Raw genomic sequence first — 17,285 nt, forward strand, 5'->3', positions numbered from 1 at the left:
CGTGGAATTTAAGAAACAAGGCAGATGATCATAGGGGAAGAGAGGAAAAAAATGAAACCAGAGAGGGAGACAAACCATAAGAGACTGTTAATCTCAGGAAACAAACTGAGGATTGCTGGAGGGGAGAGGGTTGATGGACATTGGGGAGGGTATGTGTTCTGGTGAGCACTTGGTGTTGTGTAAAACTGATGAATCATAGGCCTGTACCCCTGAAACAAATAATACATTATATGTTAATAATAAAAAATAAATAAAATTTTTTTAAAAAGAATTATATTTGTTGGGACGCCTGGGTGGCTCAGTCAGTTAATTGTCTGCCTTTGGCTCAGATCATGATCCCAGGGTCCTGGGATCAAGTCTCGCATCGGGCTCCCTGCTTAGCGGGGAGCCTGCTTCTCCCTCTGCCTGCAGTTCCCCCTGCTTGTGCTCTTTCTCTCTCTCTCTCTCTCTCTCTCTCTGAAAAATAAATAAAATCTTTAAAAAAAAAGAATTATATTTGGACTAAAATATCATAGCCATATTTTTGGAGAGTCTCCTCTCCCCCTAAAGTCTGTCTCACACTTGCAAAACTTCTTCCACTTGATTTAAATTTCTCAGGCTCTCCATTGTGGAATGCAACTCTGGCCTTATCTGTGTTGTTGTTGTTGTTGTTGTTTTCAATTAGGGTGTGTTTCAGAGCAAGTTTTGCAGTTTGAGGAATGACTTTTCTATCAGTAATGCATCATAAAATTGTTCAGCCAAGGTTTTGACCACTGCCGTGGCCTCATGAGGCATTTCTCGTTAGAGATGAAGTAATGTAATTTTAAGGACACTCTTTCCTTATGTGGCCTGTCATGGGCACGTTTTGAGCCTAACATTGTGTTCTGTAAACTTCGTGCGACTAGCTTCTGGAATCTACCCTTGTAGCCAAAGTATTTGCAGAGGATATTTGTCTAGATAGCTGCAAAAAGAGGCATTCCTTTTCTTGATGAATATTTTAATAATTGAACCAGTTGAAATCATAAATGGCACTTAACAGGGTTTAGACAAAAAAATAAAAATAAAAGTCATTAGAAATCACTGAGTCCAAACTCTTTTCTAGGTGAAGAAACTAAGGTCCAGAGAGGTAACATGATTTGCCTAAGACCACAGCAAAGATAGTGACATACTATGGATAAGAATATGGTCTAATAATATCTTTAATCATGTCTCTGTGTAAATAATATACTGGTATTATGGGGGAAAAAAAGAATATGGTCTAATGATGTTCATCCCTGTTCTTTTTCCAGTATACTACACATGGTCTTTAAATAATAAAGTAGTGTTTGGTCTATAACCATAATAACGTTTCTTCAGATTTATTTAAGAAAATTTTTTAATTCATTTAAATAAACATAAGCTAGTTCAATGTTGGAAACTTCTCTTGAGGCAAAACATAATGCTTTTCATAAAATCAAAATCAGTGGGCCTCGTTTCCAATGCAAAATATATATTGGTTGCTGTGTTCAGCTTTATATTTAAAACACTACAACTAAAACCATATGCAAACGAACAACCATTAACTAATGGCATATAGGAGGAAACAATTAGAGATGTGAAAGGAGAGAAACAAATCCAAAGAAACTATTCATCTTCTCGTTCAGCTTAAAAGCCCTTCATTCATAAAGCCTTCTCTGATTGCTATGGCAGAATCACTTCCTACTCTATGCTCCCATAACACCTTTTTCTACTTCTAGTGTGGCATGTTAAACACATTGATTTGCATTAGGTCATGTTAGGCCTACTTGTCTATTAGTTCCATTAGTTTGTAAGCCCCTTGAAGACAGACTAACTCTAATGATTGGTACCATATGTAAGTTTTCACTTTCTGGCCCATATTTATTGGTTGAAAAATGAAGATGTAAGTATAAACTAAGATAAACTTTTTTTAAAAAAACGCTTAGATTTTATTTTTTTAATGAATTTATTTTAGGGGGGAGGGGCGGGGGGGAAGAGAGAGAATCTTAAGCAGACTCTGTGCTGAGCATGGATCCCGATGCAGGGCTCCATCCTAGCACTCTGAGATCATGACCTGAGCTGAAATCAAGAGTTGGCCGCTTAACCAACTGAGCCATCAAGGTGACCCTAAACACTTAGATTTTAGTGTAAAGAATTTGGTGTGCGTCTACTGGGTATTTACCCGAAAGATACAAAAGTAGGGATCCGAAAGGGTACGTGCACCCCGATGTTTATAACAGCAATGTCCACAATAGCCAAACTGTGGAAAGAGCCAAGATGTCCATCAACAGATGAATGGATAAAGAAGATGTGGTATATATATACAATGGAATATTATGCAGCCATCAAAAGGAATGAGATCTTGCCATTTGCAATGACATGGATGGAACTGGAGGGTATAATGCTGAGTGAAATAAGTCAAACAGAGAAAGACATGTATCATATGACCTCACTGATATGAGGAATTCTTGATCTCAGGAAACAAACTGAGGGTTGCTGGAGTGGGGGGTAGGGGGGGAGGGATGGGGTGACTGGGTGATGGACACTGGGGAGGGTATGTGCTCTGGTAAGCGCTGTGAATTGTGCAAGACTGTTGAATCTCAGATCTGTACCTCTGAAACAAATAATGCAATATATGTTAAGAAAGAAAAAAAAAAAAGAAGAAGAATGTAGCAGGAGGGGAAGAATGAAGGGGGGGAAATCGGAGGGGTAGACGAACCATGAGAGACAATGGACTCTGAAAAACAAACTGAGGGTTCTGGAGGGGAGGGGGGTGGGAGGATGGGTTAGCCTAGTAACAGGTATTGAGGAGGGCACGTTCTGCATGGAGCACTGAGTATTATGCACAAACAATGAATCATGGAACACTACATCTAAAACTAATGATGGAATGTATGGGGATTAACATAACAATAAAAAAATTTAAAAAAAAGAATTTGGTGTGCGTTACTTGAAGCAAATGTAGAGTAATTTGAGTATATTTCACACATTCACATGAATCTAAAAATCAAGTCAGATACAGCCCTATTTTTCTAGAATGGTTCAAGGTCGTATCAGAAAGGACAATATTGGTACACTATAGGCCACTGATTTTCAAAGTTTAGCATGCATTAGAATAACTGGAGAACTTGTTAAAACACAGATTGCTGGTCTCCGCACCTAGATTTCTGACTCAGTAAATCTGGAATGGAGCCTGAAAATTTTCATATATAACAAGTTCTAAGATCACACCTGTACTGCTGGTCCATGGCCAACGCTTCATGAACTAGTATTATAGACAGACAGACTAAGAAAAGAATAGAGGCAAACTGAAGCAGAGAAAGAGGGAAGTGGGAGCAATGTACACACTGAGTCAGATGATTAAGGGTAGGAGCGGTTGTGGAGCCCTGACCCAGCACCAAAGCATTAAGACATGTCCTCTCTCCACTTCCTACTTCCCTGATTAGGATGCCCTTGTCCTGACAACTGGACATTCTCAAAAGTACTTTTTACCCACCAATCAGTTTTGTTTCATCAAATTGGCCTCTTTCTGCAGCTAGTCTTTTAAAAACCAATACTTTGAGGGACTACTTAGTACCCAGCACTAAAATCTTAAGGAGAAAAAAATAGTATCATAAAGAGCTCTTAGATAATGTCTCTTTTCTTTCTTGGAAAAGAAATAAAAACTTCATTACTCAAGGAGAGGAGAATATAATCATCTTTGTTTACAAAATCCCTTTAGGTTTATGCTGTGAAAGACCAGGCAGGGCTTTTTTTGTTTGTTTTTACTTTTTATTGGATATAATTGACATACAATATTATATTAGTTTCAGATGTACAATATAACAATTTAATATTTGTATATATTGCAAAATGATCACCCTAGTAAGTCTAGTTAACATCCATCACCACACATTGTTACAAATTTTGTATCTGTGATAAGAACTTCTAACATCTATTCTCTTAGCAACTTTCAATTATACAATACACTATTATATCCCATGACTTATTTATTTTATAACTAGAAGTTTATACCTTTGACCTCCTTACCCATTTCACCCACTCTCCCATACTTAACTCTGGGAACCACCAATCTGTTCTCTTTGTCTATGAGTTTGGTGTTTTGAATTTTTTAAATTCTGCATGTAGGTGAGATCATAGAATATCTTTCTCTGTCTGACTTATTTCACTTAGCATAATACCTTTTGGTTCCATCCATGTTGTTACAGATGGCAAGACTTTCTTCTATTTTGTGGCTAAATAATATTCCATTATGTATATATACACATTTTCTTTATCCATTCATCAACTGATGGATACTTAGGTTGCTTTCCTACTTTAGCTATTGTAAATAATGCTGCAATGAACATGGGGGTGCATATATCTTTTCAATTTAGTGTTTTCATTTCCTTTGGATAAATACCCAGAAGTGAATTGCTGGATCATATGATACCGCTATTTTTAATTTTTGAGGAAACTCTGTACTGTTTTCCATAGTGGCTGCACCAATTCACATTCCTACCTAAGGGTTCCCTTTTCTCCACATCCTTGCCAGCACCTGTTATTTCTTCTCTTTTTGGTAATAGACATACTGATATCTCATTGTGAGATGATATCTTGTTGTGGTGTGAGATGGTATCTCATTGTGGTTTGAATTTGCATTTCCCTGATGATTAGTGATGTTGAGCATGTTTTCAAGTGGCTGTTGGCTATCTGTGTATCTTCTTTGGAAAAATGTCTATTCCAATCCTCTGCCCATTTTTTAATGAGACTTTTTTTTTTTGCTGTTGAACTGTATGAGTTCTTTTTATATTTTGAGTAGTGAGCCCTGATTGGATATATGATCTTTAATACCTTTTCCCATTCAGTAGGTAGCTTTTTCATTTTGTTGATGGTTTTCTTCCCTGTATAGAAGCTTTTTAATTTGATGCAGTCTGATTTGTTTATTTTGCTTTTGTTTGCCTTTGCCTTTGAGTTGTTGTTTTGTTTTGTTTATTTTTTTATGTTTTTATTTAAATTCCAGTTAGTTAACATATAGTGTAATATTAGTTTCAGGTATATAATAAAACAATTCAAGACTTCTGTACAACACCTGGTACTCATCACAGCAAGTGTACTGCTTACTCTCCATCATCTGTTTAACCCATCCCCCCACCCACTACCCTTCCAGTAACCATCAGTTTGTTCTCTATAGTTAAGAGTCTGTTTCTTGGTTTGCCTCCCCCTCTCTTTTTTTTTCCCTTTGTTCATTTGTTTTGTTTCTTAAATTCCACATATGAATGAAATCATATGGTATTTGTCTTTCTCTAACTTATTTTGCGTAGTATAATACTCTGCAGTTCCATCCGTGTCATTGCAAATGGCAAGATTTCATTCTTTTTTATAGCTGAGTAATATTTGTGTGTGTGTGTGTGTGTGTGTGTGTGTACCCACCACATCTTCTTTATCTATTCATCAGTCAACAAACACTGTTGCCTTTGCCTTTGGAGTCAGGTACTAAATGTCACAGAACATACCATCTATGTTTTCTCTTAGGAGTTTTATGGTTTCGGGTCTTACATTCAGGTCTTTAATCCATTTTGAGTTGATTTTTTGCGTGTGATATAATGTAGTGGTCCAGTTTCATTCTTTTGCAGATGGCTGTCCAGTTTTCCCAGCATCATTTATTGAAGACACTGCCCTTTCCCCATTGTATATTCTTGCCTCCTTTGTCATAAATTAATTGACCCTGTATGTGTAGGATTATTTCTGGGCTTTCTAATCTGTTCCACTGGTCTGTGTTTCTGTTTTTATGCCAATACCATACTGTTTTTATTACTGTAATTATGTAATATACTTTGAAATCAGAGTAATGAATCCAACTTTATTCTTCTTTCTCAAGATTACTTTGTCTATTTGGGGTCTTTTGTGATTCCATACAAATTTTAAGATTGTTCTATTTCTATTAAAAATATCATTGGAATTGTGATAAGAATTACATTGAATCTAAATTATTTGGGTTTTATGGGTATATTAACAATACTAATTCTTTCAGTCAGTGAGCACAGAATTTCTTTCCATTTATTTCTGTCTTCTTCAGTTTTTTTCATCATTATCTTATAGTTTTCAGTGTACAGGTCTTTCACCTCCTTCATTAATTCATTTTTAGGTATTTTATTTTTCAATCGCCTCTCAGCCTTTTGGCTAGGATCAAGTGTAGTATCTGTTCTTATCAGCTTATTCTTTTTCATGCACCTGTAAATGGCATTGTTTTCTTATTTTTTTTTTTGCTGGTAGTTTGTTTTTAGTATATAGAAACAACAGATTTTTTTCTATATTGATTTTGTATCCTGCAACTTTACTGAATTTGTTGATTAGTTCTAACAGTTTGTGGTAGAGGATTTTCTGTGTTTAATATTATGTTGTCTGTGAACAGTGATAGTTTTACTCCTTCCTTTCTGAATCTGATGCCTTTTACTTACTTTTCTTGCCTAATTGCTCTGGCTAAGACTTCCAATACTATGTTAAATAATCATGGCAAAAATGGGCATCCTTGTTTTGTTCCTGCTCTTAGTATGAGTAGATGTTTAGAGTTGTCTTAGAGTATGGTGTTAGCTGTAGGCTTGTCCTAAATGGCCTTTATTACGTTGAGGTATGTTCTCTATATAACCACTTTGTTAAGAGTTTTTATCATGAACAGATGTTAAATTTTGTCAAATGCTTTTTCTGCATCTATTGAGATGATAATATGATTTTTATCCTTCATTTTATTAATGTGGAGTAACACCCTGATTTGCAAATGTTGAACCATTCTTGCATCCCTGGAATAAACCCAACTTAATCATGGTGTATGATTGTTTTAATGTATTATTAAATACAGTTTGCTAGGGTGCCTGGGTGGCTCAGTCAGTTAAGTGTCTGCCTTCAGCTCAGGTCCTAATCCTAGGGTCCTAGGATCAAGCCCCACATTGGGCTCCCTGCTCAGTGGGGAACCTGCTTCTCCCTCTCTCTCTGCCTGCTGCTCTGCCTGCTTGTGCTCTCTTTCTCAAATAAATAAATAAAATCTTTTAAAAAAATAAATACAGTTTCCTAATAGTTTGTTGAAGATTTTTCATCTGTGTCCATCAGGGATATTGGCCTGTAATTTTCTTTTCTTACGCTGTCCTTATCCAGTTTTGGTATCAGGGTAATGCTGGCCTTGTAAAATGAGTTTGGAAGGGTTCCAGTCCCTTCTATTTTTTGGAAGATTTTGAGAAGGGTTAGTACTGATTCTTCTTTAAATGTTTGGTAGAATTCACCAGCGAAGCCATCTGGTCCTGAACTTTTGTTTGTTGCGAGATTTTTGATTACTCATTCAATCTCCTACTAGTCTGTTCAGATTTTCTATTTTTCATGACTCAGTCTTGGTAAGTTGTATGTTTCTAGGGTTTAAATAGCAGACTAGGTTTTATACAGATACATACTAAGGCATATATGTGCTAATTAATCATATGTTTTCTTATGCTGGTTCTTAGAGTGTCCATATTAGGTCTTATAAACTACACTCAAAACTGATAGCTCCACTCTGTACAGGAACTTGGCCTGGCTCTTGCCTTTCCCTTCTATACCCTCAGCCCCCTACTCCTGTCCAAAGCTTGGTCACCTAACTTAGAATAAATTCTTTTTCCTTCCCAAGTCTGCCTGTCTTTTCACAAAAAAAAAAAAAAAAAAAAAAAAGTCCTGATCTCCCGTCTCTAACAAGGAGTCCTCTCTTTTTTCTAGTAACTTTGTGACTCCTTTTCTCATGTCCAAAACTTTTGCAGTCGCTACAGTCCTTTTTTCTGGAGTAGTTATAAGCTAGCCAAATACTGTCTATTTTGTGTTTCTGTGTTATTTAGGAAAATTACACCCAGAAAGAGTCTGGTTTTTTAAAAGAATTCCAGCCAATGGTGTAATTTGTTTTTACCTAAGATAGCAGTAAGAATTAAGTATCTGGATGATTGTTAGTTTCAAACTCTTATAACCTTTTGAAAATACCATGATTCTGTGTGTGTGTGTGTGTGTGTGTGTGTGTTCATTCCAGAAGTTTTGTGGAAGAAACACACATAGTTCTCCAAAATGTTTAATTAAAATCAGAAAGAAAATTTCATAGGCTGTCATGCCAGTCATTTGACAGACAAACTTTAGTGTTCCAAAATAAAAAATTAAATAGTTTCCACCTGAGATTTAAGGCCCAAGGTGTATGTCACTAATATTTACACAATTTTGAGCCTAAAGAGTTATCCATGATTGCTACATTCCCCTAATACACCTGCCTCCTTACTGAATTTTATTTCCTATTTCCTCAGTGACTATAGGACTATATAAGACATTAATTCATTTTCTAAAAGGAATGAAGAAGAAGCTGTTTCAAATCTTGCTGGAAAACCAGTAGCTAGGAAATGTGAAGGAAAAGGTATTAAAATATTCAAACAGTGATGGCCTAGAGAAACTTCTAGAAATTGTGAATTCTAGAATGTCCTGATTATGGACTCCTGGTCATTTACCTCCACACATTTACTTCCACTCCCCTCCTAAAACACAACTAAAAGTCATAAGTAGACGGATTTTTTTAAAGATAAGCATAAATCCACAAGGACAAATAAAACAGGTAAAGAAATGTTAGCAAAAAAATTCTGGAAGACAGAAAACAAATGGACAAGTGGTTAAGTGATTTAACAGACATAAGAAAGTTAAATTAGGAGCATGAGAAGAAAGCAGAAGAGTATTCTGATTTCTATAGCAGAATGCCCCCCAAAACTCAGAAATTGGTAGGAGTAAAGAAGTTATGGCCATGGTGAAAGTCCAATAAAGGTAGTGACTATGAAGATGAGGGAACACATGACAAATATGGTGAAGACAGAATTAACAGCATTTGATTCAGCTTCAAGAGCACAGTGATTATATAACTGTTTAATTCACAACCCCTAACACAATGCACCTAGTTTAACTAAAGTTATGTTGGATGGATAGATGGAAGTTTCCGTTGGAAGCATCAACTTGGTATCTGATTGAATGTGAGAGTATGATGTGATCGATTTCTGGCTGGGTGCTGAATAGATGCTGGTCCTTTTTACCAAGACAGTATAGAAGGGTATCAGGCTTGAAGGTGAGGGTGAAGGGTAGGAGATGGTTCTGTTTAAGATATATTGAATTTGAGGTATTTGCATGGTGTCATATTGGAGGTGTCTTGTCAGCTGGAGCTGAGGAGGGTTGTCTAGGCTGGAAATACAAATTTCAGTGGCACCTTGTGCCATAGAAATGGTTGAGCCAGCCAATGAAAAGTAGGTACTGTAAGAAAGGAGATCTAAGGATTAAAAAAGAGCTGAGAAATACATTTAGAGGGTTGGCAGAATAATAAAAACCTATAAAGGATATTGAGATGAAAGGATCATAGATGTAAGAGGAGAAAAGATGTAAAAGGAAAAAGTAGAGTCATGGAGGCCAAGGAAGGAAATTAGTTTAAGAATAAAATGACTACTGGGCGCCTGGGTGGCTCAGTCATTAGGCGTCTGCCTTCAGCTCAGGTCATGATCCCAGGGTCCTGGGATCAAGCCCCGCATCGGGCTCCCTGCTCCGCGGGAAGCCTGCTTCTCCCTCTCCCGCTCCCCCTGCTTGTGTTCCTTCTCTCGCTCTGTCTCGCTCTGTGAAATAAATAAATAAAATCTTAAAAAAATAAAATAAAATAAAATGATTACTTTAAAAAAAGTTAAATTGTATGAGTAAACATATAATTTCTGATTAGGAAAAATATGAAGTATAGACACCAAATGTTAACATTGGTTGTTTAAGGTTTGTGGAATTAATCACAAAGATGTTTTTCTTTCTTTTTACTTACCTCTATTTCATATGTCTTTGTAATGAAATGGAAGGTTGTGCATTTTGGTGTTTTTTCGCTTTTTTTTTTTTTTAGGGAAGTAGTTTTTTAAAAAAAGCATGTGTTTAATCTTAACAAATGGTATAGAGGTTAAATTAAATGTCTAAACATAATCCATTTGGTTAGCAAGTAAGAGGTTATTGTTGTTGACCTTTGCCAGTGAAAGTAGGGGTGGGGGTTCAGAAAGCCAAAGCCAATCTGGAGGGCGTTGATCCTCTGGCCAGAGTCTAGTTTTATGTTGTCATTAAGAAATAAGTGCAGAACTCGTACATTGTTTTCTTAGGATTCCCAGGGCTGCTTTCATGTTACTATCCTAACCGTATGTAACACTTCACATTTTACTGTCTGTCTTATCAGTGCTTTAGGAAAAAAAAAATTTAACCACAGAGTTGACAATTCCTTACCTATTTATCTTTAAGGATGGTTAGATGTGGTTAATTAAGTCTAACTTCCATGTATTTCATTCATTGTATGGAATCTGCTTTTTACTTTCAAAAAGATTTTCATAAATACTGCCGCTGAGCAATTATAGTCTTACACATTTCAGAATATTCTTCTTGAAACTAAGAGCTAAGTAAGGTTTTTCTGATCTTATTATTTTCACAATGTAGACCATGTAGAAAATTATCTCTAGTTATTTATGATAATTGGTTATATGAGTATTTTATTTTATCTTTTGTTAATATTATAAAGGTGGCATAATGGTAACTTATGGATTTAAAATACTAAAAAGAACTGTTGGTTTTTCTTTATACTCACACTTACATACATGAAGGCTTTTCTAATGTAAAAGGCTTTTTTCAATAGGTTTTATTTCTTTATTAGCCATTCTAAATATGACAGATTAGCCACTCTAAGTATGGCAGATTTATAATTTACTTTCTTTTTTCCTCACAGGAACTTACTTAAAATATGCTCTTTTGAGGGGGAGAGGGGCAAAGGAAAGCAAACAAAAGTATAAAAGCTACCTTGAAACTGTGTAACTATATTAATTATTAATGTTATCTCTTCATGGTTAAGTCCACCAGCTTTTCTTTGCTTTGAAGATATAGGAAGCTGTTTATCACTTAGAATTTCTTTTTGAAGCATTCTGTTTCCTTGGCTTCCATGATGAAATGTTTCCTACATATCCTCCTACTTCTCTGGCCAGTCCTTTTCCATCTTGGAAAGCTTATCCTTCTCCACTTGGCTTTTAATTTGTAAAGCCTTACATTCCTTTTTTGTTTCATTCTATATCTTCTTAAAGGATGATCTCTTCCATACCCACAACTTAACTTGAAAATTTGTTTCTCTCCCCCAAACATTGCCTCTGAGCTCTACACCCAAATATCCAGCTTGCTACCTGATATCTCATTTTCATGTCTCAAAGACGCTTCAATTTCAGTTACAAACTGAACTTATGATATCCGTTTTCTCTACCCCTCAGCCCTAAAAACCTGATCCTTTTCATTATTCCCAGTCTTGGTAAATGTACCACCACTGATCCAGTTATACAAACCAAAACCTATGTCATCCTTGACACCTGCCTCAACCCCAACATCAAGTTATGTTGATTTTTACTTCATAAAAATCTTTTAACTCAATCCACTTCTCTCTGCCAAAATGATGACTCTTTTCTTATTTGCTGGTTCCTGGGCATTAGGAGTCAAAAGTGCCTTGGTGACAGGTATAGTTTATAGATTAATGAGATTCTTGTTTTGTCCCCTGGTAGAAATGTTCCTCCTTTGAGGACTGGAACTTCTAACCTTGCAGAGCTCAGAGTTATATCAATGGAAAGTGCAGATTCTCCAAGTGGGTCACTATGTATGATGAGAAGCAGTCAGGGCTTACAATTCCCGGATCTCCTACGAGCCCTTTATTGCTCTGAACCCCACTCAGAGCTGCAGCTTTTTGCATCATGTATAGGTATGAGCTAGAGCAGTAGTCCCAGATGTAGAATATGCTGCCTCCATAACCTGAAGAGGCCTATCAGAAGTTGTGCTTCCTTCCTCATAGTGGGAGATATAAGATACAACAAATTATCCTTTACTTTGAATGAGATGTCCCAGAATGCCAGAACCTTCATAAGGCTTATCTCCCATCTTCTGGGTTCATATGCCTTACCAAAGTTCCAAATATGGTAGCCACTTCTTTTTCATCCAGCCTGATTAGCATGATGTCATCAGTGTGGTACCAAAAATATAATATTCTATGTGATGTTCAAATGGTCCAGATTTCTTCACATGGAATTTGAATGGAAGGGGTTTTAGTTAGCATAATCCTGTTTCCCATTGTCCATTTCATATAAATGCAGACTGTTTCAGATTGTCCTCTCTGATAGGGATAGAAAAGAACATGTTTGCCAAATCAGTGGTTGCATGCAACATACCCGAGGCCATGGTAATCTGCTTTAGCAAAGACAACACATCTTTGTTAAATAACTGCATCTGGTTTCTGCAGACACCAGACTGGAGAATTAAACAGAGATAAGACACAGACCATTACTCCTGAATCCTTTAGATCCATAAGAGTGGAACTAATTTTCATTATCACCACCAGTAAATCCATTTAAAATAGGGACTAAAATTTCATACCAAATAGTGGGGAAAAGGGTTTGTTTTTTTTAATTATAAAATTTTATTTTAAAAATATTTAGGTTACAATTTTCACCATATGCTGATTATTTTAGAACTAAAGTATGAATCTGACTTTTGTTTTGGGTGAGGAAAAGGTATTTAAAATATTTTTTCTAACAAAATCATATCATGGCTTACTTTGTGTTTGGCTATAAAGCACTTTCCTAAAGATCATTTCTGCAAAAATATTTAAAGCCTTCATTATTTTTCCCAAGGGACTCCCTTAATCACTTTGACATCAAATTGTTTTCTTTTAATGTACATATAAAATTAACCTAACTCATTATCTTTTTTTTACTTGATCTGACTTTGTTAGATTCTCCTTTGTCAGTATGATTTGATTTAAGCAATTCTTTGACATCACTATGATAGATTTCATGACATCCTATATTGTATTGGCACATGTTTACCTTAATGCAATCTGATGGGATAAGTAGAGATAGAGGCCAATGTTAATCAAGAAGGTATGTTTCAACAGTCTTACACAATTCACACAGACCTGTACCTCTGAAACAAATAATACATTATATGTTAAAAAAAAAAAGAAGAAGATAGTAGGAAGGGAAAAATGAAGGGGGGGAAATCGGAGGGGGAGACGAACCAGGAGAGACTGTGGACTCTGAGAAACAAACTGAGGGTTCTAGAGGGGAGGGAGGTGGGGGGATGGGTTAGCCCAGTGATGGGTATTAAAGAGGGCACGTTCTGCATGGAGCACTGGGGGTTATACGCAAACAATGAATCATGGAACATTACATCAAAAACTAATGATGTAATGTATGGTGATTAACATAACAAATTCCTTTAAAAAAAGGAATAACATAAATAAATGGAATATATTTCATTAAAATATCAGGTTATAACTCAAAAAAAATAAAATAAAATGATAAGTTTAAAAAAAAAGAAGGTATGTTTCAGAATTGACTAATTTGATGGTGGTAATGATGATAGTGGTGAGGTATTCTTTTTGTCTTGATTCTTTGGATCAAAACTGTGTTTGGTTGATTCATCCGTGATGTTGGATATACCTATAGTTCATTCATTTTCACTTTCATCTAGTATTCCTTTGTATTGTTATACCTAACATTTTACTCATTTTGCCAAATACCTTTTTTCATCATATTTGACACTCACCAGTGTCATTATTTTCTTTTCATTATTTATTGTACTTTCTCCTACCTACTTTCTCTGTTTTCTATTTGTAGCACTCCTGTTAGGTTTATTTTTGAAACTTTGACTTGATCCCCTGTGTTTCTTAATTGTTTCAAATTCCTGAAGATAGAGATGGAATAAAAGGATACCATGAGAAAAAAATTATCTTCCAGTCCTTCCTTTGTATTTTAACTTTAGCAAGCACATTTTAAATTTTCAATTGCTTTTTCACAGATGTGATATAGTTTCAAATGCTCTTGAGGATATTATTTATAATTACTGGAAGATTTCTACTTTAGTCTGAATTATATATTTCCACAGATGCCAGTTTTAGATTCCATGTCATACCTTATTGCATTTGAGAGACAAGAGGACAGAGGTTTAAAGCACAAATCCTGGAGTAAGACTACTGGGTTTGAATTCTGGCTCTGCCATTTGTAGCCTTCTAACTTCCGAGAACCTCAGTTCCTTCACCAACAAAATGGACATAATTATAGTATCTACCTTGTAGAGATATGAAAATTAAATGAAATAATTTATGTAAATTCATATTTAAAACATGTCTGAAACTTCATAAGCACTCAATAAATGTTAGCTATTACTACCATAGCCAGGTGCAGTGTTCTGGTTTCCTGGCATATAAACTTGGGACATTCACTCAAAAACTTGTAACAAAAATTGGTATTATTTGTCTAGCCTAGCATTCACTTTTTATCCCAGGGGGAGTCATGATACGTATTAAATAACCATAGTGTTCAAAATTATGATACATTCTCTATGGTTGTATAAATTAATTTAGTATTAAAATATAACCTGAGGCTGAAACTATAGTAAAAGTCCTTTTGCTTATTTTGTACTTAGAACTGTATTTGGAAAGGGTGGGAACATATGGGGACATCAAGGGAGGTGCCAAGGGACAAGAGTGTAAATGACAAAGCAAGGCATGGAAGACATGGAAGGTATTCCTAGGGATATTAGATGGGGTAGGAATTACTATGATGTGGAATAGGTGATAGATAAAGCAGACTGGCTAGAGCTGGCTTGTAGTAAGAGGGCCAATTTGGTCGGTTGGTTTTGGAGATAGGTCCACACCATGGAGGACTGACAAGCCTGGCACAAGAGTTTGGTCATTATTCTGTAATGGTCAGGGATTTTTGAGCAGGAGAGGAATATGATATAAAGAGGTATTTTTGGCTGTGGTAGTTTTGATTTTTGTCCCTATGTAGAAAATATAAATAAATTTCTCAGTATTTTGGACAATTCAAAAAAACTTTTTTCTGAGTTGTGTCTAATCTAAACTCTAAAGAAAAGTTAGTTCTATAGTTCTATAAGAAATTATGCCTCTCAGCCTCATTTTTCTTTAATATTTAAATACTCCATTTTTGAGAGATTCCAAAGTTTTGGGAAATAGGAATGCTGGGCCATGACAGTTCAAAGGTATGCAGATTAAAAGTATGAAATAATTGAGGGTAATGGGAAATTAAGATTGCAGGGCTCACTCTTCAATTGTAGCAGGAAAATTAAAGGTAAACTACATAACAAAGTTCAGAATAAAACATGTATAAGTATTCAAGTCCTTGCAAGTTTATAAATTGCCTGTTATGTCTGCAACTACATTGCTATTATGTGGCCAAAGCACAGGGAATTTCAGGATGTGTATTTATGGACTGATTGCCCAACAGATAACTGCACTATTCCGGAATGCTATTGCTATGTCAATAGTTTTAGGCTTATTGTTTTAAAATTTTTCCATTTTTCAACCTAATTAACTTAGAATGTCTCTAATGTGATTTGCAAAGAATTTTATATTTATATTTTGCAATCAGCATTTGACTGGCGCTCAGGTTTGAGACATGCACTACAATGTGTAAACATTTTGTACGATAATAAATAGCTCCTAAATGTTTTATGATTGCCTGGTCCCTGCTAATTGGTCATGGATTGAAAATCCCCATTGTTTAATTTTTTTTAATTTGTGGGAAATTTTTATAAATGAGTGTGTGGGGCTTCATATCACAGCTGTTGTCATTTAAAGTTTGGACAGCATCCTTACAAATGAAGCCCTGCTGTGAAATCAAAGTCAAAAGGCATCTTGGCATCCCAACCATTTCCTTAGGAGAAGATTACAGCTCAAGTCTGTTGAATTTTATTGCCTTGGGCCTCATGACAGTCTTCAGAAACACGCAAGGCATTTCTGTTAAAGAAACTCAGATGTGCTAGGACACAGGGGATGACATTCTTGTGCATAGCGGTGTCCTAAGCAAGGGAGTGAGGAAAAAGGAAGAAAAAGATGATTCACACTTTTTGCTGTGTTCTGGGATTATTTTATAAAATCCATGGAAATGATAGAAAACATACAGTGGGTGAAACCATATAGGAAAAAGGTGTGATGTTTTCCTACATGGCCTGACTATATTTTTTTCCAGCTTTATGGAGGTATAATTGGCAAAATTGTAATATATTTAAAAGGTACCACATGACAATTTATATATTGTGAAAGGATTGCCACAGTTGAGTTAATTAACATATCTATCACTTCACATATTCATATATTATTGTGGGGTAAGAATGCTTAAGTTCTATTTTCTTAGCAGATTTCATTTATACAATACAGTATTATCAACTATAGTCACCATGTTATACATAAGATCCTGAGACCTTATTATCTTACAATTAAGTTTGTACCCTTTTAGCAATCTTTACCCATTTCCCACACACCGCAACCCCTGGCAACCACCCCATTCTACTCTGTTACTGAGTTTAACATTTTTTTTATGTTCCACCTATAAGTAATGTCATGCAGTATTTGTCTTTCTCTGTCCAGCGTATTTCACTTACTGTAATACCCTCTAGATTCATCCATGTTGTTGCAAATAACAAGATTTCCTTCTTTTTAAGGCTAAACAGTATTCCATTGTAAGTTATACCACATTTTCTTTATCTAGTCATCCACTGATGGGCACTTAGGTTGTTTCCATACTTTGGTTATTGTGAATAATGCTGCAGTGAACATGGAAATACAGATATCTCTTCAAAATAAGGATTTCCTTCCCTTTGGATATATACCCAGAAGTGGGATTCTGGATCATATGGTACTTATATTTTTAATTTCTTGAGGAACCTCCCTATTGTTTTCCATAATAGCTATACCAGTTTACATTCCCACCAGCAGTATATTCTACATACTCACCTGCACCTGTAATTACTTGTCTTTTTGATAATAGCCATTCTAATAGGTATGAAGTGATATTTCATTGTGGCTTTGATATGCATCTCCCTGATGATTAATAATGTTGAGTACCTTTTCATGTAACCGTTGGCCATTTGTATATCTTCTTTAGAAAAATGTCTGTTCTGTTCCTTTACACATTTTTCAATTGGGTTATTTGGGGGGGGGGTTTTTATTGTTTTTTGTTTATTTGTTTTGCTATTGCATTGTATGGGTTCCTTGAATATCTTGGAAAATAACCCCTTACTGGATATGTGATTTGCATATATTTTCTCCTGTTGTGTAGGTTGCCTTTTCATTTTATCGATCATTTCCTTTGCTGTGCAGAGCTTTTTATGTAGTCTACTTGTTTGTTTTTGCTTTTGTTGCCTTTGCTTTTGGTAACAAATCCAAAAAATTATTGCCTAGATAAATATCAAGAAGTTTATCACTTATGTTTTCTCCTAGGAGTTTTACAGTTTCA

The 17,285-nt window shown here is 35.5% G+C and overlaps 1 protein-coding gene and 1 pseudogene across 4 annotated transcripts in view; both read left to right on the forward strand.

Annotated features, from left to right (window-relative positions):
- SBF2 (SET binding factor 2) overlaps nucleotides 1-17,285 on the forward strand; it is a 467,712-nt gene that overhangs the window by 330,575 nt on the left and 119,852 nt on the right. The window lies entirely within an intron of this gene.
- On the forward strand, nucleotides 6,119-6,236 carry LOC123326347 (annotated as a pseudogene).

The sequence above is a fragment of the Neomonachus schauinslandi genome, chromosome 11, assembly GCF_002201575.2.
Source record: "Neomonachus schauinslandi chromosome 11, ASM220157v2, whole genome shotgun sequence".
NCBI classification, from domain to species: Eukaryota; Metazoa; Chordata; class Mammalia; order Carnivora; family Phocidae; genus Neomonachus; species Neomonachus schauinslandi.